This window comes from Dermacentor andersoni, chromosome 7, assembly GCF_023375885.2.
Source record: "Dermacentor andersoni chromosome 7, qqDerAnde1_hic_scaffold, whole genome shotgun sequence".
Classification (NCBI taxonomy): domain Eukaryota; kingdom Metazoa; phylum Arthropoda; class Arachnida; order Ixodida; family Ixodidae; genus Dermacentor; species Dermacentor andersoni.
The window spans coordinates 117,720,957-117,748,867 of NC_092820.1; the positions used below are offsets into that span (position 1 = coordinate 117,720,957).

Here is a 27,911-nt window from a genome sequence, read left to right on the forward strand (position 1 = left end):
GTAGCATCAGGGCTGCGCGAACAGAAAGCTGCGGACGTCCTCACATCCAGTTCACGTCGAACGATTTGCACCACGTCCTCTGATGACATGCGGCTCTTCGAGTTGATCTTCCTGCGTCAATGTTGCCGCAGTATTGGGAAGTCTGGTGAATGGTTGCAAGACGCGTCGGCTTTCGAATTGTTGGCACTCTTTAAAGATAGCATCAACTGTAGAGCAGATTCTGCACATGAGCAGATTATCGGCGTCGTCAGCAGTGCCCTTAGGCACGTGCCCAACTTTCTCAGCTTCTGTGATGTCATGATCGGCTTAACGACAACTTGCCAACACGTCCTGGATATACGACACATATGACTCCGTGGAGGATTGGGCACGGGAGGCCAGTTCCTGCTTTGCGGCAATTTTACGCCCGGGTGGTTTGCCAAAAAGCTCTGTCAACTTCTCTTTGCATTGGTCCCAGCTGGCTAGCTCCTCTTCGTGGTTTTCGTACCACACCTTTGCCGCGCCTCTTAGATAGAACAACAAGTTAGCTAGCATAAGTGTACGGTCCCATCCGTTCATTCCACTCACGCGTTGGTACATAGCCACCCACTCTTGAAGGTTGGCGCACTCGGTACCGCAGAAAGTTGCAGGATCCTTGAGTTCCACAACCACAACCGAAGGTGACAGCGACGCAGCTGGCGACGGTGATGCTGGAGGCGGCAATGACGTTGATCCCGCGTGCTCTCCGTCATTCATGGTGCGGATGGTGATACGACGTCCAATGCGGGGCTCCGTTTGAAGCCGTGGTACCCCGCAACTCCCACGAATATGCTGTGGGGATCTTGGGAGTATAGAAAGACTGTGTTTACAATATATATACAATAGGAGTCAGAGTAGTTAACATGGCTGACCATAAACAACGCGTAGCAGCCAGCGTCTCGCGATCTTCCTTTCGCTTCTTTCATCCTTCCGTAACAATATTTAACCAGCACACTTGAATGAATCGAGGTCTCCAACAGAAATGCGTATACCCTTAGTTTACCGCAATAATAGCCAAGGCAACAGTATCAGCCCGAAAGTTGTTGCTTCACACGCCATCCGGGCACTGTTCACAAGTATACTTAGGGGTTTAGCCTTTAGGAGTTTGGATGTATTGCTCACCTACGCACCTAAACGAGTTCCCGTTTATTTCTTAGAATTTTTTTTAAATACCTCCATAACGTTGTATAGGAGTGTTCAAATTTGGTACATTTATTTTTCTGCGAACATATGATCACCGGTGTTATTGGTTTTTTTCTAAGCATACTGTCTCTCGGCACGTCCACCTATTCATAGTGTGATAACAGAGCGACGTGGCTGAGTTGGCTATCTTGTGCGCATGTCTTCCGTGCTAAACCCGTCGCACGTGTGCCGATAAGCGATACATCGTGCCTACATAAACCCTTGTTTTCTGGGCAATAAAGGAATCTTGCAAAAGCTGCTGCTGCGTCCACATCGGTTATTAAACATGGAAAAATAGGCAACCTATTCTAAAGCCAGCAGCTTTTGCGCTTGCTCGTTTCGGCCAGGAAATATGTTTGACACAACAATGGTACAAAACAAGCGCCCTGCTACCTCCCTGAAGCAAAAAAAAAAAAAAGCATACGTACATTGTATATTGCGCCAAGATGTCCGTAAAATTATATTTCAACACGTCATAACACAGTCATATTTCTTTATCCTGGAAACATTGCATTATTAAAAAAAGAACTTCCTTTGAAACCACCAAACCCACATTTTCGTCATACGTGCGTCATAAAAACGCGTTGCTCTATTTAACTCCTTGTTAGGATTTAGTATATTTGTATAATTATAATTCTGACAGGTTACTGAATGCTTGTAGTCAATCTCCTGTCTGGCACCAGACTGTGTGATGTTGGTTGCCACAGCGCTATTTGTGAGATGATAGTCAGCCGTACCTTTTTTTTGTGTGTAACCTTTCCGCCGCGTTTGTCTTTTTAGTCATACTAAGTCGTTAGACCAGTTAGCTACCCTATCAACAAATTGTAGTGCAAAAGTGGTTTTGTATTTTGGAAAGTCTTAGTACTGTCACTTAAAAGAATACCGAATCCGTTTGTTAAGCATAAGACTTGTGTTCAAAGTATGACAATACCAGTTTTATCGTGCAACTGATGTACACGACAAATTTATTCACTAGATTAACATCAGAAGTTGACTACCGTCACGGGATCACGGTGTTATAAAAAATCTAGCTCCGTCACAGAGGAGCTTCAGTGGCAATCCACGCAACAATTCTATTGTGAAGGGCGAGGCAGACAGGGAGACAGGGCAGCTTTTCTTCACCACGTTTTAAGTTCCTACAAATAAAAATAATTTTAACTGCAAACTGTGAAATCCTGAAGGCTAAAATGAAAACAATCATTCTATAACTGCGGTTCGTTCAGTACAAGATAGCAGTTGACTAAGCGCGATTAGGTCATGAGTTGTCTGATGCCGGTTTCGAGAGAACCAGTCGCAGCATGAGATTCCACATCAATCATATTCAACGCTGCGGAAATGTCAGCCCGCTTAATTACCAACGGTCCTCATCACTACTGTGCATGCTTCCCCTGAAATTGCACCTAATAATACTAAAACCCTGCGATTATAGGATATGGGACATTCTGATTGTTAATATTGGAAAGGTATAGTAGTGTGCCGCTTGGCAAACCGGCATGACGTAATTTTCACATGATCGCAGAATATTAGCAAAAGTGCTTCAGCGACTTTGTCAATGCAATATGTTCGCTGGATCGAATCCCGGCCACGGCTGCCGCAATGCCATCGGGGCAAAATGCGAAGACACGCGTGTACTTAGATTTTGGGGTATGTCAAGAAACCCGATAGGGTCGAAATTTCTGGAGTCCTCCACTACGGCGTGCCTCATAGTCAGAAAGTGGTTTGGCACGTAAAACCCCAGAATTCAATGCAATATGTGTTACAAGTAATGATCTCTCTAGGTGCGCAGGTGAGGAGAGCAACGGTAACCTGTTTCAATGACTGGCTGAAGCAACAGCTTGCTGTTCGCGAAACGTGATGTCGTTTTGTACTGCAGAAAAACGTGCCTATTTTTGAGTATTTACATCAGGGCAGCTTCGAAGAGTTCTCTTGAACGCTGTCACAGAAAAGATAGAGAGAACACCGTGGGAATTCACTCAATACAATAAACGTGTAAAATTATGATACGAATATTGATATAGGATTCGAATGGCTTGTATATATGTATATATATATATATATATATATATATATATATATATATATATATATATATATATATATATATATATATGTGTGTGTGTGTGTGTGTGTGTCGAAACAGAGGTACATACATGGACTCAAAACAATGCAAATTGCATTGACGGATACGCAACCTCATTTTGTCCACGAAAAATGTAAGGCAACTGAGGAGATTATTCCTGCAAATTTAGCGCTTCTAGGTCTTTTTGAGTGGAGAACGATTACTTGGACACTGGGTTGGTTGTACCTCGTTAACATGGCAGTGCCCATCGCATGATCTCTAGGTAGGTCCTTAGCCAGTCAGAGCGCATCTCTGGTATACCAACGCCATAGTCATGCTCCAAACCGCGCATGGTAGATCAATAGCTGAGCTTCTAACCCTTCATTTCCCTTAAAGCTTCATGTAGTGATAATTCGCCCAGAATCCGCGAGACAAGCAGTTCGTGTGTTGAAATTGACATGAACGAACCCTGCCTAATCTATATGTTTGTTTTTGTACAGTCGATATATGTGTTTATGCACATGCTCTCTTCTAAATTTGTGCATACACTTTATTGCATTTACCTACGGTAAAATGGTTACTCCTAATCTTCAGAACATTCGCCAATCGAAAATATTAAGGGAAATGGCGAAACATTCAGTTGGTAAATGTGAAGCATTTTATTACCGTCATGTGAAGCACAATTACCAGGAGAACCCCACCAATAGAAAGGCAATCATTGGTCCGTAAGATTACGTACCCATTGCAGCATACAAGCAGCAATTTGGGCCACTTGCACTTCTGGAATAATAACGTCACTGCTAGAAACCTATTTGTGAAGCGACTTTCCTAACGTAGAAGCCACTAAAATGATGATAATTGTTCTGTCGTGTTAGTAAAATAAGTCGCCCGTGACTGAATCGATAAATATTTCGCTAAAGAGACAACAAAGTCGTTAAACCTTGGAATAATACCTTTAAAATGGCAGCACTGTTCCTCGCCTGTGGCCATATGCTGAAAACACTTTAGCTTCGCGTGTATACGCCGCCAAGGTTCTAATTAAACGCAAGCAACACACTGAGAGGGCTCACAGTTTTCTCCATATCACATCGCTAGAGATGCAGATTGTTTGTAACCTTCTTCCTCAGTCAATATAAGGCATACTTCTAGTAATTTTTCTTGCAACTCCGAAAGCGCTTCTGTCGCTTTGCGCTCTGTGACCAGTTTATGTCGTTTTGGCAGCTTCCTCCTCAGCCCTGGAGGAGACCTTATCTATTGGCGGCCTCAATTTCGCGTCCTGCGGGCCGTCCTGGGCTGTCCACGCTTCGCCGGCAAGAGAAAACATTCAAATATGTTTACTATACAAAGCAATCAATAAATAATGGAACGCTAATCAACATGTGACTGTTTTTATTACTGTCGGTTAAGAGGATGCTTTATCCGCAAGGAATAATTTCTTAACCAGAGCACTTGAATAAATTGAAACCTCCGACAGAAAGGAACATACTATTAGTTTACCCCCAAAATAGCAAAGACAACAGTATCCAAACGAAAGTTCTTGCTTCACAGGTCATCCGGGCACTGTTTACAACTATGCTTAGTTTAGCCCATAGTTCAGCTATTCGCCGTTTTGCTCACGAGTGCTCGAATTCAGTACATTTCTGTTTTATGCGAACATACGATCACCCATATTATTGGCTTCTTTTTATGCATACTGTCTCTCCGCACGTCCACCTATTCATAGAAGAGAGAGGCAATCTATTCCGAAGCCAGCAGCTTTCGCGCTTTCTCGTTTCGGCCAGGAGACATGTTCGACACAACAATGGTACAAAAGAAGCGCCTGCTACCTCGCTGAAGCGAAAAAAAAAACATTAAATTAAATTAAATTGTGGGGTTTTACGTGCCAAAACCACTTTCTGATTATGAGGCACGCCGTAGTGGGGGGCTCCGGACCACCAGGGGTTCTTTAACGTGCACCTAAATCTAAGTACACGGGTATTTTCGCATTTCGCCCCCATCGAAATGCGGCCGCCGTGGCCGGGATTCGATCCCGCGACCTCGTGCTCAGCAGACTAACACCATAGCCACTGAGAAAAAAAAAAAAAAAAACATGCGTACTTTGTACATTGTGCCAAGCTGCACCTAAAATTATATCTCAAAACTTCATTACGCAGCCATATTTTTTTTTCGGAAACATTGCGCTATTAAATAAGCACTTCTTCTGACACCAACAAACTCACATTTTCATCATACATGCTTTTAAACACGCGTTGCTCTTTTTAACTCCGTGTTATTGTGATAACTACGACGAGCAACAACGAAGTTCCAGCCGAAAGAAGCCGTTTGTTTCCCAGAGCATCGTATTCTTATAGCCCGCTGCTAGCGTGCCATGCGCAGATTTTCAGGAGCGTGGAGTGACCACCACTACAGCTGCTTGCTAGGCGCTCGCGATATCGCATCTCATCCACCTTTAGACAACATTATACAGTCATTTCTCGAAGTATGATGGTCTGAACCAATCTGGTGGCCGATGCGTACGCTGGCCACGGCGTGGAGGCACCACAGCGTCGTCCTTGGCTGGCAGTGAAGACTCCGGCGAATCTTCTGAAGCATCGGGTGGCACAGTTAAATTGACTGTCGAAGTAGGTGGCAAAACCGGTACATTTGTGCCGGCAGATGTCTGTTCTTGGCATAGGGTCTCCATTACTCGCCCTGCCGATGACTCTCAGTCACTAAAGCTCACTCGACAGAGATGCATGCTGCGAAAGCGAGGCTCGTCGTGTAAAATAGGGGCGGAGGTGATTAGCGTGCACAAATCGAACTTGGCCTTACACGCGCACGAGATTGGCCGCTGGGCTCACAATTTGCACTACTATGCCGTCATCTCAAGCGGTTCCCTCACCGCGCACGCACTTCACAAACACTTTCACCTACGGCGAACGCAAGTTCACAGCCCCTGTCCTTGTCTCTTTGCTGCTACTGCACTGTTATTTATCACACATGTCTTACACAAAACTCGGTTTGCGAAATAAGAGCTTAACGCGCCGCTTTCGCCTCAAAAACAGCTCGGCTGGGGTCTTCCCAGTCACAGAATGAATGATATTCCTGTAAGACATAAAAATCTAATCCTTCCTGCAAGGGTTGTTGCTTTCCAAGTTCGGCAAGAGACAACAGTTGTTTTTAAAGAGCTTTCTTTGTTGTCTGAACTAGGTGCTCAGCTGCTCCGCTGGAGCTTGCGTGATACGGGGGAGTCGTAGTATGTTTCATACAGTTATGAGACGAGAATGTTGCAAACTCCTGCGACACAAACTGTGGGCCGTTGTCACTTACAATCTCTTCGGCAAACCCGTACACTGCGAAAAGGCGCCGAAGCTTACCAGTAGCTTCAGAGGTAGTATTTGACGGCAGATACCAAACATCAAACCATTTGGAACATGCATCCACTAAAACAAGAAAGTTTTGACTAACCTTTCGCGCATAGTCAACATGCACTCATTTCCAACACCTTGACGGGTATGGCCACAGGTGGAGGGGTATCGGCTGAGCAGCCGGTTGTAATAATTGGCAAACTCGGCACTTCCTTATATACTCCTCTATAGCTTTGTCCCCCTCCCCGTACTGGGCCACAGGACAAAACTTCTTGCCAACATTTTCATTCGACTAGACCCAGGGTGTTCCTCGTGAAGCAAGGATAGCACCATGGGCTTGAGGTTCGCACGTACAATTACTCTTCTCCCCCGCGTAAGACAATTTTGTTCGACTGAGAGTTCCAGAAGCCGGACCTAGAAGGGTTTGATTTCGTCCACGATAATTCCTGACCAACCCGTTCTAACGCACTCGGGATCTTTGCTAAGGTTGCCATTCCATGCAGCTTGTTTTGACACGTCTAGTGCTGTGAGCGGCGTGCATTCGAAAACAGACTGACATTCAGCCATTTATGGTTTGGAAGAACAAGGATTACACAACCTTCACAGAGCATCAGCTTCCTCAATTTCAGTTCCCTTGGTGTACTTCAGAGTGAACTGGTAAGAAGACATAATTAAGACCCCCTTTGTAGTCTGGCCGCTGCTAGCGACGGCGTGGCTTTGTTGTGTCCAAAAATTGCCATTAGTGGCTGATGGTCCGTGTATGAGTCGAATTTTCTACTGTACAAGGAATTGTGGGATTTATGCATGACAAAAGTGAGATCCATGGCCTCTCTTTCGCAATGCGCAGAGTTCTGTTCTGCAGGTGTCATGGTACGCCAAGCAAATGCAATCGGGCGCTCTTCTCGGTTCGGCAACACATGAAAAATAATAGCTCCAACGCTGTACGCTGATGCATCACATTTCACCGCAGAGGCTCGCGTACATCGTAGTACGTGAGCGCTTCCCTGCTGTTAAGCAGCTGTTTCGTGGCCTCAAATGCGTCGCTGCATTTCTTCGTCCAAACACAACGCTCTCTTTCGAAGTAGCTTGTACACTGGTTCTAACACCGACGCTAGGTTGCTTAAAAATTGGCTACAGTAGTTCAGTAGCCCTAGATAAGATGTTAACTTCGTGAAATTCATAGGCTCAGGACCATAGATGATTGCTTTCACCTTGCTTTCAGTGTGATATATCCCCTCTGAGCTAATCGTGTGACCCGGGTAAGACACTGAACTTGGGAAGAACTTGCATTTCTCTTCCTTGACGGTAATGCTGTACTCGTTCAGTCGATCTAAAACTAGCTCAAGTGTTTCTTCACACTCGTCTATGTTCCGTTCAGCTACAATCACATCGTCAATGTAGCAACCTACATTCTTAATGCCCATCAAGACTGTATTCATTAAGCGTTAGAACAAATCCGGAACACTTGCTATAACATAGGGAAGTCTGTTGTAGCGATAGAGCCCCTGGTGTGTGTTTACTCTAACAACCGCTTTGGGCTACAGGCTAAGCTTCAGCTGCTGATATGCTGATGATAAATCGAGTACACAAAACCATTTTGCCTCACAACCTGCACGGAACAAGTATTCTGGTAGGGGCAATGCCTAGTGATCTGTTTTTAGGACACGATAAATCGTGGCTTTGTAGTCGCCACACAACCTCACTTTGTCACCTTCCTTTATTTGGGGACCACTACGAGTGGCGTTGCCCAGTCGCTCTGAGTTACAGGCTCGATTACACCTTCCTTTTCAAGGTCAGTGAGCTCTTTTACGACTGCTTCTCGCAGTGCGAAGGGTACCGGCCGGGATTTAAAAAATGCAGGGGTGTACTTTGGGTGCAGAACCAATTTTGCTTCGTAGTCCTTAAGAGCTACCGAAGGGGAAGAAAACACGCGCAGGTAATTCGAAAGCAGCTTCAAATCCTTGTCTTCAACGCTCAAAGCTAACAGGGCTTTCCAGCTAAGCTGTAACCTCTCAAGCCAGCTTCTACCTAGAATAGGCAGATTGCGCTCACCGTCACTGACAACAACAGGTAAAACTGTACACTGACCATCATAGCGAGCAGGGACATGACACTAACCAATAACCTGCATTTTTTCACCTGTCTACTCAGTCCTTTTGAATGGAGAACAACGTCTTGGACACTGGTCTGGTCGTCCGTCGTTAAAGTGGCGGTGTCTATCGCGTGATCTCTAGGCAGGTCCTTAACCAGTCAGAGCACATCTCTGTTATACCAGATGCCATAGTCACTGTCCAAACCGCGTATGGTAGGTCAATAACTAGGCTTCTAACTCGCGAAACTGGGGGAGGGGGGGGGGGGGGCACCGGATCATCCGCGGCCGCCAGGTACTTGTGTACGAGCTGCTCCGCGACGGCCTCATCTGGAGTCGAATCGGTGGCCAAATGGACAGCTTTCGCCAAAGCTCTCTTCTGATTGGACTTGGTGCTGCCATCGTGCAATAGCTGGCTGAGGAGACTCCAGCTTTTAGCGTTCTTGAGCTGGCCCTCCACCAAGTCGCACAGCTCGTCCCATTGATGCTTGCATAGAACCTTCCAATGAGCCTCTGTCGTCTTGTCGATTTCGGAAATTTTCTTGCGTAGTCTTCTGTTATGGCGCTGAGCCTTCCATCTCGCGAGTAGTGCCTGCTTGGCTTACAACAGATGCGCGACCCTACTGTCCATCCTATCGACCTCCAGATACGTTGTCACCTCCTTGGTGGCTCTATCCACATCCTCTTTTATCTCGTCGCACCAAGAGTCTAGGTCCTTAACCTCGTTGAGGACGCGCTCGGAGCGGTTGGCTCGAAACAGGTCCCAGTCAGTCAACTTAAACGCCCTCGTTTTGTTACGGGCAGCCTTGATCGCCGCTTTGATGATACAGTGATCGCTACCGAGGTCCATGGCTGTGTTCGACCACTTGGCGTTTTCCAGGTTATTGACAAAGGTAAGATACGGAGTCGTATCTCGGCGCACCGTGTTCCCTCTCCTGGTCGGAAAGTCTTTACCGGTTATCAGCGTAAGATACTTCTCCGTTGCCGTGTGCCATGTTTCTCTACCCTTCTTCATATTGTGCTATAGCCCCAAGCCTGATGCTGGGCATTAATATCCCCCATGGCGACTAGAGATGGACCGCCTGCCTAATGCACGGCTTTCTTCAGAATACAACCAGCCCTGGCTCTGTGTATGCTGGGTCTGCAGTAAACATTCAGTATGAAGATAGTTTTCTTTCTTAGGCGCTGCATAGGAGGGTTGACAAGGAAATCAGCCATGACGTACTCGACCCCATTGTCCGCGGGACCAAGGTCTCGCTGAAGGCACGTGAACTTTTTACTGACCAGAGTAGCGACCCCCGTTCTCCCTTCAGTGGAAGTCACCGTTAGGAAACCGGGGAGCTTGATGGGTGATGATGTGATCGTCTCTTGCAAGGTGATTACTTGGGGCATGTCCTTTACGCTGTTTAGACATTGTCGCAGGGTCGCCCGTTTGCTGACGAATCCTGCGCAATTCCACTGCCACATTGTTGGGACGTTAGTTTCGTTATTCATGTTTGGGCTTGCGGATTGATTGCGGAAAGGCCGCATTCACAATGGCACCCTCCGTCGCCCGACGCAATGACGCTGTGCAAGTTTGGGACTTGTGCTGTAGATGTGCTTGGCGAAGATCCGTGACTGGTCCCCTTCAGCCTAAGCATTCTCGCGCTGAGGGTGACCAGGCCAAGCTGCGGGTGTGCGATCATTTCTTGCACGTGGTAGAGACCTGTCTGAATGTTTGAGATGGCGCTCTTCAGCTCAGACAGCAGTTCTACCATCTCGTCTCCCCGTGACTCAACCGCAAGAAATAATATTTTAACCAGCACACTTCAATGAATTGAAATGTCCAACAGAAATTCACAGACTCTTAGTTTACTCTGAAAGTAGCAAACTAAGGACAACAGTATCAGCATGAAAGTTGCTGCTTCATAGGTCATCCGGGCACTGTTCACCGAATATACTGAGGAGTTTAGCCCACAGTCCAACTATGGGCCGTTTTACTGTCCTATGTACTTAAACACGTTCGCCGTTCTGTCTTAGAATTTGTTAAGTACCTTGATAAAGTTGTTAGGAGTGTTCAAATTTCGTACATTCTTATTCTGCGAACGCATGATCACCCGTGTTATTGGTTTCTTTCTATGCATGCTCTCTGTCTGCTCGTCCATCAATTTTTAAAAAACAGAGGCAATGTATTCCGAAGCCAGCAGCTTTTGCACTGTCTCATTTTGGACTGGAGATATGCTCGACACAACAATGGTGCAAAACAAGCGCCTGCTACCTCGCTGAAGCAAGAAAACCTACCTACTTTGCACATTGTGTCAAGCTGTAGCTAAATTTATATTTTCACAGATCATTACACAGCCACATTTTTTAAAGGAAACTTTGCATTATTAAAGAATAACATGTTTTGACGTCACCAAGCCCACATTTTGATCATGCACCCGTTAAAATATACGTTGCTCTATTTAACTGCTTCTTAGGAGCTAGTGCATTTTTATGATTATCATTCTGACAGGTTTTTGAATGCTTGTTGTCAATCTTCTGCCTGGTACCTGACTGATATTCGTTGCCACGGCACTATTTTTGAGCCTATGTGCCGCATTTGTGTCGTTTGTTGTATTAATTCATTAGACCGATAAGCGAGGCTAGAAACCACATTGTAGTGCAAAAGTCGTATTTATGAGCGATAGCGTAAGTTTTGTCAGTTAAAAGAGTACCCGATCGTTTGGTAAGCATTTCTTCAAAGTATGAGAATACCAAATTCACCGTGCACCTGAAGCACACGACGAATTTCTCTAGTAGAAGGAAATCAGAAATTGACGACCGTCACGAGACCAAGGTGCTGTAACAAATCTAGCCCCTTCCAAGGTAAGCTTCAGTGGAGGTCCACGAAACAATTCTATAGCGAAGGGTAGCCCAGAAAGCAATGCATAGCCGTTTTTCTGCTCCGCGACGCGGCGTCTGCCCGATAGCATCACGTGGGCCCCTGCGCCGGCTTCATTTGTTTGCAGTCGTGCTTCAGCGCCATTTTCGCTTGAGAAGCGTCCACGGAGTGGCGAGAAGCGCGTGCTGGAGCCGTTGCTATTGTGTGTGTATTTTTCTTTTTTATTTATCACAATGCCCGCCGCGCCCGTAGCCATTACAGCGGGGGGGGGGGGGGGGGGCACGAAACAAAGAACTAATAAAAAAGCAGGCAAAACAAAACATGTGTCCGGAACAATTTCAGACACGCACATGCACACCAAAACACTATCTTACTTCAGTCGGCGTTTAGAGTTTGAAAATACATCGTTTGAGAGAATCGATGCGACACCGGACGCTAGCTTGTTCCATTGGCTTATGGTTCTTGGGAAAAATGACATTTTGAACGCTTCAGTTTTGCAGGCTATTTCTTTAAGCTTATTTTCATTGTCCAGCCGCTGAGAAACGTAATCAGGCTTGGAAACATATTTTCCGTGATCTATTGTTGTTTCGTATGCTACGCTCGAACGGAATAGGCGGCACCACGGTCGAGGAGGGAGCGTGAAAGGGAGGAGAAACGAGGAGCGAAGGCGGAGGCGGAGATTCTCGCTACTTTAAGAAGTTTAAGGGGCTTTATGGATTAGCGGGAGGAAGTTTGTAACAGAGGGACGTGTTGCTCCAGCGCTCTGTACCGGCAACAAAAACATTTCTTCTGCAGGCTTTGCGCGTGCATCTGTTTTACATTTGATGATTTTTAGCCAGTAAATAGTAAGTGGCCTTTTCATTTTTTTCTTCTTTTTCTTGTGCGCGTGTGTGTCTTGTATATATTTGGTGTAGCAGGATAGTCACAGCGTCATTTCGCGCTGCGTGTTTCAGCACATGCAACTGCATGGCATCTTAAGTCTTTATAGCCTTTAAATAGTAATTTGGAAGTCGCAAGAATTGTCGCAAGAATATCAGCTGTTGTAGTGTGTGGGCATTCGTATATGGAGTATTGCTTTGGTTCGAGAGTCAGGGCGAGGCCGCGTGTTAGAACAGGTGTGAACACGTGGCATACCTTAAGTCCTTGCGGCATTTATTGCTTCTTAAACATTTATGATAATTTCTTTCCAGCATTTTAAGGATTACAATTCTGTGCGTATCTTGCATTTGCTACAATGCACTTGCTCGGAAAGCTTCGATGTTTGTATTAGAAAAAGCCACGTGCAACAGATTGCACGAAAGACAGTAAAACGTGCAGTGTGCTGGGGGTCACTCAAGGTAGGCAAGAGGATGGTTGAGAATGGTGAGGATATTGAGTCAATCAGCAGACACTATGATGTCGGTGCTAGGCTGAAGAAAATAGAGGCTTTCTAGGATGAGCTTATGAACAGCTCTGAGAGCTCAAAAATGAGTTACATTTGGAGTATGATGCACAGAAAGCAGTAGAAAAAGAGTTAGAATATTCGAGAAAAACCTGAACAGGGCCGCCATCATGCACGACAATGGTCGTAACAACAGAACAGAGACTCCTAACGTGACATTGCAGGGAGTGTCAGCAGAGCACGTGGAATGTGTGCAACGTGGGGAGGGGGTAGGTGGAAAGAGCTACACCACCTTCAGGTGGCCACAAAGGAAAAGCACGAACGCAAGCGTAACTGTCCCTTGTCAAGTCCGAATAACACGAAAAAGAATAAAGTGAAGTAGGGACACACTTCGACAATAGGAGAGAGTGAAACGGTGATTATCACCGGTGATTCAAAGCGGGCTAAGCGCTCAGAAGATATTGTGGAGTGGGTGAAACGCAATTAAAGTGTGGTGGTAGGGACATTTCCAGTGAGGGCATTGTGCGGTGTCATGGAACGAGCAAAAGCAAAGCTCGCGGGAAAATGCGCATGGACACAACCTTGTCGTAGTAGCAGGTGGGTTAAAGGGAAACTGAAGGGTCTGTCGAATTCAATAAGACGCTCATATACGAATGTGGCAACCTTATAAACCATGCAGGTAAGATATTGGGGGGATTTTTCCCTTAGGAGCGACGCAATCGTCGGTTAAAATCGCGCTGTTTCTCCGCCGCGGTTTCCGGAGACCGGAAACCGCGGCGTAGTGACGTCAGTGCTGGTGTTCCGCTCCTTCGCAGTCTCCGCGACCGTGCCTGACCATGCTTCGTTTCTGCGTGCGTGCCGTCATAATCTGCTTCGCTCGACCCTGCATTCATTTGTGTGTATGTAGTATGGTAGTTTACGTGCGCAACATCAATTCAAGTGGTGGGCCGATCAAGCCGGCGTTCTGTGCAGCCTACGGTTGCACGAACACCAGCGACCGCGACGATGTTCTGATGTTCCATTACTTCTCGCAAGACAAGACGCTTTTAGCTAAGTGGGAGGCCGCTGTGAATCGAAAGAATTTCAAGCACTAAAGAACAAAGGTGCTGTGCTCTAACCACTTTCGTGACAATGATTACTACCAGAGTTTATCAGTTATGCGTGAATGAGTGGAAGTACGACTTGCTGCTAGGGGGCTATCTAAACGCAGAGCGAAAAGGTCGGGGACAGAACACATAAAGACGGGACGGGTGTGGGTGGTGGGACGGATGGTAACTGGTCTTGGAAGACCTTATAAATACACGAACTCGTCCGAACTTGGATTTTGATTTGCTGCTAGCTTCATGTTAGCCCGCTGAATGGAAGGTGCATGTTTATCTCTCACCCTTGACGCAGGCTTGGTCGCAAACCACCGTTAATTTTCTATTCGCACATGCGTTGTGAAACAGCCTATATGCAGCTGCCATAACCGAGTGGAATTGTACAATTTGCATGTGTTTGAAAGCCAGCGCATGCCAGGACGCTACACTCCGCCTTCTCTCGCGCGCTGAAAGAAACCTGACGTCTCACGTAGCCGACGAAATTCGCCGTCTTGACGGCTCCGGTTACGGGTAGCGTGCGGATGGCGCGCTGATGAAGGTCACGTGCTGCAAGAGCCGGAAAACTTTTCCCGCATGTAAACCGTCTGTGTAGACTGCCGACCGCTCTGGGCCAGCGCACAAATGCCGACGATCGCATCCGCGCTTACATTCTACGAGGAGGCATGTAGGAACATATCAGTACAGTTGTTTGCTCGGAAACGAACTCACTGGATCGCTGAATGCAGCTTTGCAAAAAAACATACTCACAAAAGAACATTTCCAACACGAGGAGATGCTTACACTTCGCTTTAGTTTCCGTCGAAACAGCTGCTTGCTACCAGCATCGTTTGCTTCTTCGAGAGGCTGGCTCCTCGCAATTGGCTCGTACATGTAATGAGCAGCGCCGAACTCCTCAGAGAAACGCAAGCTCTCGAAATTTACCATTATCGTCTCAGCAAAACAACTGCGTCGAACGACCTTGCACCGTGCTTCATGGGTAGCGGCAGCGGTTGGTCCGGACGAACACCATTGTTGACGTCACGAGCCGTTCGACCAATCACAAGCGCAAACGAGGCGGTCGAGCTGCACAGATTCTGCTGCTAAACTTTTCGTCGAAATAAAATTTCTTTGCGCTTTCTTTCGCTCAATTTCGATGTGATATTCGAATTCAGAGTATTGCAAACCATTACGTACAGCTGTTCACTCATTTTCTTCTGGAAAATCCTTCAGCTTCCCTTTAAAGACGTCCTAATCAGAAAAGGGATAAGACTAGCCCAGCGCTTGACGTAGAGGCTAGACGACTTGCGCGAGCTGTCCCTTTAAGTGCAGATCGTGGTGTACACTGTGCTTGAGGACACTGTACGTGACAGTAACGTACAAGGAACCGTACTGGCTGCTAATGGGGCTATATGGAGAATGAGCCCAGATAAACGTTTCGAGGTTGCAGAAGTAAACAAGAAAGTAAGAAGGCGTGGTGGTTTCCAACAATACGGGATTCACCTCAATCACAGGCTTCAACCAGAAGTGGGCTAGTGACTTCATGGTTACGTGGTTACTTTTTTGGGAGGCCCACGGACTATAAGAAGGCCAGTGTAGCTAGTAAATGAAGAAGGTCCCCTAAAGGAACCTCTAAATAGCATCGCCGTCATTAAGAGAAAAAGGAGGAAAACACGACAGAGAGCTTGCCAAGCAATAGGCTACATAAGCATGCAAGGCGGCAGAAGAAAGGAAAAGTGGGTAGAGATTAAGGAGTAATTGAATGGAGAACAAATAGGGGTGTATGCGGTTACAGAAACGCACCTTAAAGGCTCGAAGAGATGAGAGTGATTGAAAATCATGTTTGGAAAAGTTGCAACATAACAAAATTGTAAAGGAAGGGAGGGGGAGTTGAAATTCTCATCCACAAGAGAGTCAAATGCCAAAGAGCAAATTTAAAATTTGAAGAGCATCTCTGGTTTTTATGTACAATGCGTGGAAAGAAAACTTGGCTGGGCGTGACATACTTGCGGACCGGAAAATACTGCAGAGACAAGAATCATGAGTTGGTGGAATGTGTAAGTGCCGATATTAAGGGTTCCGTGAATGGTGCCGAAATAATCTTATTAGGTGACATAAACGCCCACTTACAGGATCTAGATGGGAAGTCACTGCGAAGTCACTGCCAGGTATTTGCGAGCAACATACCCTTGTTATCTTGAATACAGGGCTTAAGTGTGACGGGAAGGGCACGTGGGAAGTGGGAAAGCGGCAGTCGACTATTGTTTACTGTCTGATGACAGACGGAATTCATGATAATTTCGCAGAAATGGTCATTGACGGGGAAGGCTATGCAACATAGGGAGTGACAATACACGCCTGATTTTAAAAGTGCGATATGTAATTAGTAAATAGAGCAATGAGCACAAAGTGCCAAGTGCAAATTTGAACGCTGAGCGAATAAGAAATATAGTCACAAGAGTCGAGGAAGAAATTGGCAAATGGCCGAGCAAAGAGTGGGAATATAGTGACCTTACTGGTGTAATAACGACAGAATTGCGAAAAGAGAACCAACTTGCTCGTCGGAAGGGAAGAAAGACACCGAAAAGCTGGTGGAACAGGGAGATGCGAGAAGCCATCGCTAAACGACAGAAAGCATCCCGAGAGTATAGGCAAGCAAAAAAGCGCAGTTGCCGCCGGATGAAGTAGCTAGAAAATGGGAAATATACCAGGAAAAAATATATTTGCTTGAAATACTGGTTCAAGCAAAGATATAAGGTGAAGGTGAATGTTGGCTGTCAGAAATGCGTGAAAAAAGGCAGGCTGCCCCTTCAATATCTTGGAAGCACATAAACTTATTAGGCAGGAAGTCTGGAACAATACAACAACATGTCCTTGACGAAGATGGAAACGAACTGGAAGGGGACGTTAAAGATCACTTGTTGTGGTATTCACTGAAAACTGTGTCTATTAATGGCCTGGAAATAGCTCGGGCCAAAGGATATTACAACCTTCGCATATGGATAAGCAAAGGCAATAGATATATGGGAACACAGAAAAAAATCAATGATAGCAAAGGGGAAAAGAAATGCGGCCATAATGAAACACAGCGCTGTACGGATAAAATTAGTACTATGTTCTGTGGGATATGTAGAAAGGCGTAATCGTTCCAGGACTTGCATTTCCAAATAGCGTTGTTTGCTTGAAATCGCGGGTTTAATCACAACTCTATAGTAGCCAAAGGTCAGTGGGACGCCTCGCATTGGGAGTCCACAAATGAACTTGTGCAGAGTGATATGGGCTTGACAAGCTTTGAAGTGACAGACGCTCACAGTATTATTAAATATCAAGTGCGAATAAGGAATATGGAAGAAAGTAAATGGTCTGGGAGAGGGATTCAGGTATTTTTGCAGGAATTAGATTGCCTCAAAGTGAAGGAAAACAACTAGGAAACTTACCCGCAAGTATACGGCCTGTGTGGTGAGCAACACAGCAAAATATAACGTCAAGCGGAAAGTTAGAGAGGCCGAGGTAATCTCACGGGTGGCGGCAATGAAAAAGCATCCTGCTTGAGTAACTACTTAACAGGATAAATGAAATCATTAAAGAAAAAATTTATGATAACTCAATGGGAAGCTCCTTAGTTTTCGGAGTGAGATCAGGATGTTTTAGAACACGCACTTACAAAGCGAGATACAACAAAGAAGAAGCGTGTGCTTGGGGCGGTAAAGCAGCATCCGGTGTTGATGATGAAGAGATTGGGGTGCGTCAGTGTAAATTTCATGCATACCTCGAAGCCTTCATTCCTAAAACAAGTCAACACTGGCATCGCCTTCCCGCCTCTATCGTCCCTATCATTGATGATGATTTGTTCAAGCCGGCTATCTGTGATCATGTGCTGCCTCATTAGCCATTTTTTTTCTTTTTTCTATTAGAGCCACTCCTCTCATTAATGTCTGTTCCACCTTGAGAGTAAATAACTGAAATGAAATGAAACTGGAGCGAAGTAAGTCTTGAACTACTCAGGACAAAATGTATGGCTGCGATCAGTGAGGAGCTGCCTGAGTGCGCCCTGATAGAGGATACCGTCATGTGAAAGGAAATCTGTCACCTCAGTTGCACTGCTGGTCTGCAGAGCTCACGTGATCAGTAGCGAAACGATTGCCTTTTTGCCAGATTCCGACCTCGGAAAAGGGACGAGAAGATTGAGACCCAAACGAAACAAAGCTTCTGGAGGCTTTTCGATGGGCTGAAGACGTCCAGCTTGCAGCACAGCATTTTTTCGCCGCACTGAAAGAGTGCACAGGCTGCGACGTAGCGGTGCACAGAGTGGTACAGGCCTGGTCAGTAGAAGCGGCGCCGTACGCGGTCGTAAGTACGCGAAACGCCGAAGTGGCCTGCATTAGAGGTGTCATATATCTGCTCAAGAAATGATGCCCGTAGATGGCGTGGTACAACAAGTTAAACTTCTGGTCCTTCAGGGTGTAAGCTGCGACGGTAGAAAACGCCATGACGGAGCACCAACAAGCATAGTGTAGGCTCTGAATGTCCAGAATTGAGATGATGGATTAGAAAACGTAAGCAGCCATCACGCCGTGGTTCAATGCGGATGTCGTGCTGGCCAGAAATGGCTAAGACTCAAGAGTCCATGTCATGCGCATCATAAGGAGGGCGGTCGACAGGATGGCGGAAGAGGCAGTCGGTCTCCTTGTGCAATTGGCTTGACTTCTACAAAATACCAAATGAATATTCTTTGAGAGGAAGCTCATCAACAAAATCGTCCAGTGGTGTCTTCAAGTGAGCAGAGCCAGCATAAGGCGTAGGGTACGGTAACTACGGAAGATGTGCGCCGGTACAACTAGGGGCGGAATTTGGCAACTGACCAAATTAACGCCATGCACTCCTGTTTAGTAATTTAAAAGTTCCTCGGGGCGGGCAAGAGGAGGCGTCTGGCGCTCTGAGTACGCTGCCATTGAGTAAAACAGCCCGAATGCCATGGCCACTGACATCCGTGTGAAGTTCAGTTGTGGCAGATGGATCATAATGAGCTAGCAATGGGGGAGCCGTGAGCAAGCATACGAGGGCAAAGAAGGCTTTGCTTGTCCTTCTTAATTAGGTCGGTGAATGCGCGAGCGGTTACGGCGAAATTCTTGATAAAACGACTGAAATACGAGCGCACGCCCACAAAGCTTCCTACATCTGCCGTGGAAGGCGGAAACGGAAAGTTCTCGACCGCTGGAATCATGTCAGGGTCAGGTGGAACGCCAGCGGCATAGAGGAGATGGCGAAGAACAGAAATTGAATGCCGTTCGAAATGGTACTGGGATGAGTTCAGTTGCAGACCGGCAAGTCAGAAAAGAGCAAGAATAGCCGGTAGACATGTTAGATGGCTCGTGAAAGTTAGTGAAAAGGATATGATATCATCTGGATAACACAAACATGTGGAACATCTATAGCTGCGAATTAAGGAGTCCACCTTAGAACGAGGGAAAGCTGAGCTAGTTGGTAAGGATTCATAATGCCCCTTACCCCTTCTTTGCAATAAGGAGTGCATCATTCTTTCGAAGGTTGCCAGGGCATTAAAAAGGCCGAGCGGCATAACCTAGAACTGGTAGAGGCTGTCAGTTGTTAAAAAGGCAGTTTTCTCGGGGTCCATGTCACTTACTGACATTTCCCAATAGTGTGATCGGAAGTCTCTCGATGAAAACACTTGGCTCCGTGCAAGCAGTCCAAGGCGTCATCAATATGTGGAAAGTGGTAGACATCCTTGCGTGTGATTTTGTTTTAGTGACCGTAATCCTCACAAAACGCCAACTGTTGTTCTTTTTCTTGACAAGGACAACAGGGGACACCTATGGACTGTAAGATGGCTAGATAACACCTTTAGTCAACATCTTATCAACTTCTCGTTGCATGACTTGTCATTCAGTATGTGAAACACGGTTTGGCCGGTGGCATGTCAGACTAGCGTCTCGGTGTCAATGTGATATGTGATCGCCTATGTCTGGACTAAAGGGCGGCCATCAAGGCAAAAAATATCACGGTAAGTTTTGAAGAGGTCAGGTGCAATCATCTTGCTGAGATCGTTTGTGAGAGTTTGCAAGAATCGCTGAATGGGAGGCTCCTTTAAAGGGCCACGAATGTCGGCATCAAGAACCGATATCTCACAATCATTCACAGGCTAGATGTCGCCCAAACACACGCCTCTCGAAAGAATTTGAGTCAGCAGTTAGAGTTAAGGAGAGGGAGCGAAGGCTGCCTATAACAGTGAATACCGTATGAGGAACGGCCAAATTTCTTTCAAGCAGTATCTCATTGGTGGTAAAAAGTACATAGACGCGTTCAGGAACAGATGGGAACGACAGTAGAGTGACTGAAGTACGTAGTGGCTTGAGGCAACTGGCGGATGCCTATGGGAGAGTGTAACAGTGGTTGTGTGACTGCTGGACTATGGCATCCATGGGGCAGTTCAAGGTTAATGACACTAGACGCGCAATCAAAGAGGGTTGAATGGGACAATAAAAAGTCTATGCCGAGTATAACGTCGTACGGCATTGTTTCAAAACGGAAAAAAAAAACAGTCGTTAGGTTCCCGCGATGCCAATGCGAGCGGTGCTCATATCAAGCATCGTAGGCGTTCCTCCGTCGGTGACGCTGAGAACGGGTAATGCAGCTAGTGTGAGAACTTCGTTCCGGCGTCACCGCAATGGGGCACCCATCACGTATACTTGCGCGCCAGTGTGAACGAGTGCTCGAACACTGAGGCGGTCAACTAAAATGTCCATTAAGTTCTGGTTGGTGGGCAAAGTGATCAGAGGGTTTTGCAGTGTAAGTCGTCAATGCAGCGTCACCTCCGAGAGCTGCATCGCTTAGTTTTCCAGAGGCGGGTGTAAGGGCTGCATCGGGGACACTGGGTGATGTGCCTGCGACGATAGCTGCGTGGGCAATGAGCTGATGGTGAACGGCACTGGTGATGTCTCAATGACGACGAGGAATTGTTCCAAGGAGCACAGCGTCACTGTTAATCTGTTGCCGTGTCGATGGAGGCCGCTAACGCCGCACGCTGAGTGTGGGGCGATAATGACTGGGGAATTGAGGTCCCAGAGGCGATGCGACAGTACGGTTGTTACAATGACGAGCAACGTGACCGATACACCAACAAGCGAAACAAATTGGCCGAAAGTACGCGGGAGGCTGCTCGCCTGGATTTGTGTAGCATGCACGGTACCGCGGACCAGTCGATCGACCTGCAGCATGGGACAGCTGTGCAGTGGCAATGGCACATACAGAATGACGTCCAATATTAGCGAGTTCTTCGTGGACTGTTGCCTGCACAAAGGGTGATGTAGGCGAGTTGATCGGCTGACTGGAGGGGGGAAAACGGTTGCAGTAGCCTTGGCTTCAACTTCTCGCCCCCAAGTCGTGTCAGGTGATCTGATGATGATGGTCACTGCACTTCTAGCCTGTCATCTCAAGAGGATGTCGCTGGTGCGTTTGGCAAACGTGTTAACGGCGTTGCAGTGTGGCGGCTCTTGGCCTGCTCAACGCGTTGAGACTCTTTTTCGATCTCTTGTATTGTCACTATTTTCGCACATGAGAAAGTGGTAAGCATTGTCAGCGATCGCCCTCAGTAGATGCCGAACCTTGTCTTACTCAGATATATTGCTGTCGGCCTTACGTCACACAGCCAGGCCGTCCTGGATGCAACAAACTTATTATTTTTTTGGACGTCTGGGCACGGATCGCTAGTTCTTTCTTGGTGGTGCTCTTCAGCCCGGCGGGACAGTGGAATCCGTCCCTCTGCTTCTGTTTGCTGGTGTTGCAGTGGTTAAACTCTTCCTCGTGGTTGTCACACCCCTCCTTCGCCGTACCTTGTAGGTAGAAGACCATGTTATCTAACATAGTCATCGGATGCCGTTTTTTGAGGGCATTCACACGCTCATACGTGGCGATCCAGTCTTCCAGGTTGAAGTCTTTGGAGCAGCAGAAGGTTCCTGGATCCTGCGGCTGAGCCAGCACAGCCGTCGGGGTAGTAGCAGCTAGTGTGTTTGCCTATGTCGGGTCCTCTTTCGTCCGTCATGGTGCCCACTCCAAGGTGACGACCACTGCGGAGCTCCATTGTTGTTTCTCGTGATTGAGGAGTGGAGGCTAGAGACACGCTCTCCAGGCCAACCTCTCCTCCTTTATCCTCATTAAAATTTACTACTACTCCTCGTAGGTATCTCGCACCTGCAGCTATTTATTATGTTGCAAAAGTCACATATAAATGTGTATTTACAGTATTTACAAGTGAGAGAATGATGCATAAAAGAAATGGATACGGAGACCGATTCCACCTCTACACGCCAAATACCCGTCTTCTGACTGGCGCCACTCTTCGTTGCTCCTTAACAACAGATTAAAATGTATATTGTTTGATCAGTCGGTTAATGCGATGCTGATTTTCTTCTTGCCCACTATCTTTCCCACTGACTCTTCGCTTCCAAAGCCAGCTGAACCCTCACCTCCAATAGGATCTCCTGCGAAATAGGCATTTTGCTGACTGGCAATCCAACGATATCACGTGATATTCAGCTAATGGCACGCAAGCGCACCGGATGGCTCAACAGCGGGGCGGATGATATGTGCAACAATTCGGCCATGTTTTAACTCGGCCGATGAGTAGCCCGCTTTCACTTAACCAGTTCCTTAGTCATATGAAAATGCTACGAAACCAGCTACCAATGATACTCTCGTCTTTTTCTTTCCAATCTCCGAGGCTCTTCATGTATTTCACTAAACTCAATTCTGCATCCTCTTTATCCCCATCACCCTGACTCTCCTCTTCCCCTCTAGTGTCAGCTTGCATTAGGGCTACAATTCTTGCGTCAGTGCCAGAAGTGAAGACAACTGTCCGACCTCCAAAATGATTTGACCCATAAATGTTTTTAGTGTAGCTCCAATGCCGTAGATGCATCCCATTTCAACAGGTTTTCGTTGCCTAACCATTCGCTTCATGTGTTCTTTTTTCACAAACATGAGCACTTGCGATTGTGCTTGTATACTATGTACAAACCCTTCATTGAATAGGTTACGTTACAGCTGGTGTTATACACAGATCAAGGTTTAATGCGTCATCCAATGTAGTGAGCCAATTTTTTTAGGGATTTATGCCACGCAGTTTACCACAACAGGCTCCATAGAAAAATTGCTAAATTAATTATTTGAGGAACACCAATAACTGCGGAAGACATGTGAAATAACTTGAGAGGCACCACGTAGATGTGCCATTGTCGTAAGAACAGGAAGAATATTACGCAAAGAACAAAATATGGAGAATTTTTACAACATTCGACATTATTACGACGTTTTCTTATGTCAGTAAAATCAATAAAACACCCAGCATTCAGATTTTACATTAGACTAACAGTGGACGTTTTGTCAAATTCGCAGCGGCAGCAGTGGGCATCGTGCATTTCTGTTCAACTGTACGTCATACTGCCTCTGAGAAAATCCTCCTTACTGTAGTACGATTCTTCAGTTTTCAAATAAAATTATCAATACATGGTTTACTTTTAGCCCACAAATCACATTGGTACTATTCAGCAAGTACCGCAGGTGCAAGTGCCGTCAAAAGCTTTCAGAAGTTATACAACTCTCATATATCAAGCGTGGCACGAGAGAAAGTCACTTCAATTATCTTTACTGTATATTGTTTGCCTCATTGGGTGAGAAAGGATATCATCTCACAAGGACAAAATGATATCAATGCACAAGAAAAGGACGCAACACCAAACACGCAAATAGCTTTTTAACGTTTTGATATAATAGACACAAAAAGAGAAGCAATTTTTTTTGTTCTCGTTCTCCGATAGATCCGTAGCCATCCACCTCAAACACCGATAACAATAAAATACTTGCAAGCATTCCAGCTTTTTTCTGGGCCAGTGCAAGGTTTATTATCGTTAACAATGCAGAATGCAAATGATATATTCAGGTAAACTAACGTTTCGGTTAAGATAGCCACAGTTAGCAGGCGTCAAGAAGAGTTGCTAACATAGAGCAACGATTGTGTGTGGAGAGGTAGGTATTTGTACGTGCCCTAAAAATTATTCCATTTCTCATACCGCCACAAACTTAGCATACACTCCGATTTGTATACCGTGTATGTTGTTACCCCCCCCCCCCCTTTTATTATTTAACTCATATGTATTTGCAGCAAGAACGTCGTCCACTTGACCACTCCCTGTAGACATTGCATACGGCTTACCTTCAGTGGTTTATTGAGCAGAACACAAACCAGAAAGGATGATTGCGGACATAGATCACTTCGCTTGCAACAAACATATGATTGCACATTCATAATTAGCTTCCTTATTTAATAAACTGTAAGGCTCTTGACCACCAGAGCCTATAATAAACGGTTAGGCTTTACGTTGCAACGCAACAGTGAGAACTAAAAAAATTTCCTACTTACAGGGACTCACCATAGCCAGTTATGAATTGGAAGCTCACTGCTCTCGCTTTGTTGCTTTGCGGCTTCTTCAACACCACGTTTTCTGCCAGAAAGAAAAGAGGTGAATATTTATATTTTTGACTTTGAGTCAAAATATTCTATTGGCCATTCTACTTAAATTTTATAGTTGAAAACAAGTTTAATATAGTTTATCGCAATGTCCTTCGTTTTCAAAAACGCCACGTCTACTAATTAAGTATCCGATTCAGTTGTAGAATGGCAAATATGTTGGTCAGAACTGTTAGCCCAAATACACTAGGCCGAGCTGGTGAAGTAAAAAATTGAATGAAAGAGATGTGACAGGAAACAATAACAAAGTTTTTAGAATGAGCATGATATTCGCGGTGTTTCGTATCAACCCAGCAGTATATTTATCCTAAAAGAGTTATTTGTTTGGCTAGCTGGTTATATACATATATATATATATATATATATATATATATATATATATATATATATATATATATATACAATATTCTGTCTTGGGGTTAGTCGTAGGCATTGTAGATATTAACATATTACCCATATAACTTGCCGCATACATCTAGTAGCTCCATGGTCACAAAACAAAGTCTTGTAGGAATGGCGTAGTACCACGAACTGCCAGAAAAACGGTTAAAGGCCGTTACTCCCGCTTGCAGGTTTTTCAGACGTATAATGTGCGCGCTAGAGTGTAGTGCATGGCAGCGATTGCAATAAAGGCTGTTTCAACGGCTGATATGGCCAGAAACCTCCGGTACGACAGCACACAAAATGATACTCCGCGCACCAAATTGTTGTCCTATCATTTGAGTTAGGTGCATAGAAAATTTTGTTCTAGCGTGCAATGTTGAGATGCGTCGGTATTGGAGGTACCTCTTCAGTTCAGTGATTTGATTTCAAGCCACGTATCACATAAGTGATTAGGCAGTTTGTTTAGGCTTTAAAAAAGAAAAAGAACTATCTCCATTATTGTAAAATCACGGAAGCCACATCTTGCATCAGTCTCCAGAGGTTCTTTATTACGTCCCAAATTGGGCCTGCCATGTAGACACTGAAATGTATTTTCTTAAGCATTTGCCGAGCGAAGTGAATTAGTTCGGCAATGTTGGAGGCTAACATTTAACACTGGCTTTTTTCCCCCTGTAAAGCATTTAAGTGGGGGCTTTCTCAGCTTGAACATCTAATCGAAATGCGGCCTATGATGAGATCGAAATATTCGCTATGCCGACCCAGAAGTAATATGCGGACAATGAACAGGTATACTGCCATATATTTCTGCATGAACTCAAGGAAGCCATACCTGTCTAGTGTAAACTGCAAGTCGTTCCGACAAGTATTTTAGGGCGTCTTGTTTGCTACTGGTTATAACCATCTCCACTATGGTGTTCAAGAGACTGTGTATGCCACTGAGCAAATGTCGTTTGCATGTGCGTTTATATTTACTGCCAGAGTAAGCATTGAAACCAATGCAGCATTGAAGAAGGTGCACTTCCTCGTAGAAATGGCAGATAAATTTGGCAATAATCGATGTCGCAAGCTGAGGTTCTCGTCATGATTTTTCGCCCATCTCAATAACATCATTTAAGTTGAATTATTATTCCCACTGGCTTTGACACGTGGTTTCACAGCGAGTGCGAATTTAGGAGCAGTTTCTGTGCTAGAGGTGCCAGATTTTTCTCGCAATGGACAATTTGATCCGTAAGTACTATTAGCAAAATTAGGCCGAATTAAGTATAAGCATTGGGTGCACGTAAAATTTAAATTCATTATTGTTGCTGTGGATTAAAAACACACTCTACTATACTCTCCTCTACTCTCGACTTTTTCTTACTGCCCGCTTTTATGGGGATCAACGTTGTCGACCAGAAATAATAAACTCTTTATTCTGAAAAAATGGGTGCTCAGAATTTTCGAAACTTTCTATGGCCCCAAAGCGAGCAGTGGGCAAAATCGTTTTTCAAAAGCACTATATGTTAAAGGCCAACCAATTATTGTGCAGCAAATTGATCCAGTATATGAATTGCAATGGGCTTCCTTCCTTGCAAGGTTTAAAAGGTTCTGCGCATCTTTTCAGTACCCAGGTCTGAAAGACTCCAAAGATTCGAACTATTTATGAACGGCAATACGATAAATAGTAGGTGCCTACTTCGCCAAAGGAAATCGAATGCCCCTAAGGCATTGACAACCTAACCTCTAAAATATGTTAAAATGTTTCTGACCAACAAAGAACATTGATTTTTCTCGCGTACTTAAGTGTGCTTATGCTTCGTTTTGAACTGCCAAGTAGGAAAGCGTTACGTGGCAGATTACCTACATATGTAATGTTTTTTTTTTCATACTTCATGGATATTGCTGTTTTTGTTCTCATTACGTTCGATGAGCAGCTACAACTTGTATATCATGAATGGCTTCGCCTTACAAGTCTTTTATTGTAAAATATATGTGGCTGTAAATAAGGCAGGAATATTACGCGTATTTCATCATTATCCAGTTTAGCAAACATGTGCAAACTTACCGGACTATTCATACTCCATAGGCTATTTTTGTGCCTCATCTCTTGAAATATGTCCGTATATGTGGTATTTCACTCGCAAAGTCTCCATGCTGGCCTGCCTGCCACACTTTATTTCGAGTGAAGGACTTTGTCACGCTACTTAATATCTTGGGTTCGCTCCTGTTTCCCTTTCCGGCACGGAAAGAAATACTTCAATCCATGCATGTAGGGAGCCACCGACACCAAAATCGTCTAGTGTGTCAAGGATATCATTGTACTTGGTGTTATCGTAGGCACCTTAATTGTCGATGAATATTGTTTCTATCAAACCGTCTCGTCTTTCGATTTTAACGCCCTACACCTGTTGACTAACACCGCAAATGGATGAAGGTAACCTCAGTAGGCCATTTAAATATTCTGAAAACCTGTGGTTCTTTTTTGAAGCCTTTTCAATATTGCCTTCGCCGTTTGTTAAGGTAACTGGCATGAATTCGGCTAGTAAGGCATATTCATTGAGATGCACTTTGCCCTATATAAACAAAGTATACCTTGATGAAAGAAGTAGATAACAGTTGGCAACGTGCGTGGTGCCAACAGGCCCGGTGGACGATGGCACCGCGATACCAGACTTGAAAGTGAAGCAGAAATTGAAGCATCATGGTGTATACGCGTATGGTAGCGCGAATAAGACAGGACAAAACATGACACACAGGGACACACACAGCGCTACCGTAGCGCTATCATGCTACCGCGCTACCGTAAACCTATTCAAGTAGCGCTACCAACAAGCCAACATTGCAACCCTCGTGAACCGTATTCATACATGGGGACTGAACATCGAGATGGCCATCCGCTGAATGTGGGTGCAACACTATGAAGATACCGCAGTACGGGTTTCTACAATTGGTAGAAACCCGTAACCATTGGTGACACCCACTTTTAGCAC

The 27,911-nt window shown here is 45.4% G+C and overlaps 1 long non-coding RNA gene across 1 annotated transcript; it reads right to left on the minus strand.

Annotated features, from left to right (window-relative positions):
• Positions 1 to 2,219: 2,219 nt before the first annotated feature.
• LOC140219326 (uncharacterized) lies at positions 2,220 to 27,597 on the minus strand. The gene is made up of 3 exons (XR_011895520.1): positions 27,514 to 27,597; positions 24,451 to 24,532; positions 2,220 to 2,336 (listed from the first exon to the last, which is right to left on the minus strand). It is a non-coding gene; the product is annotated as an uncharacterized lncRNA (long non-coding RNA).
• Between the last annotated feature and the right edge of the window lie 314 nt (positions 27,598 to 27,911).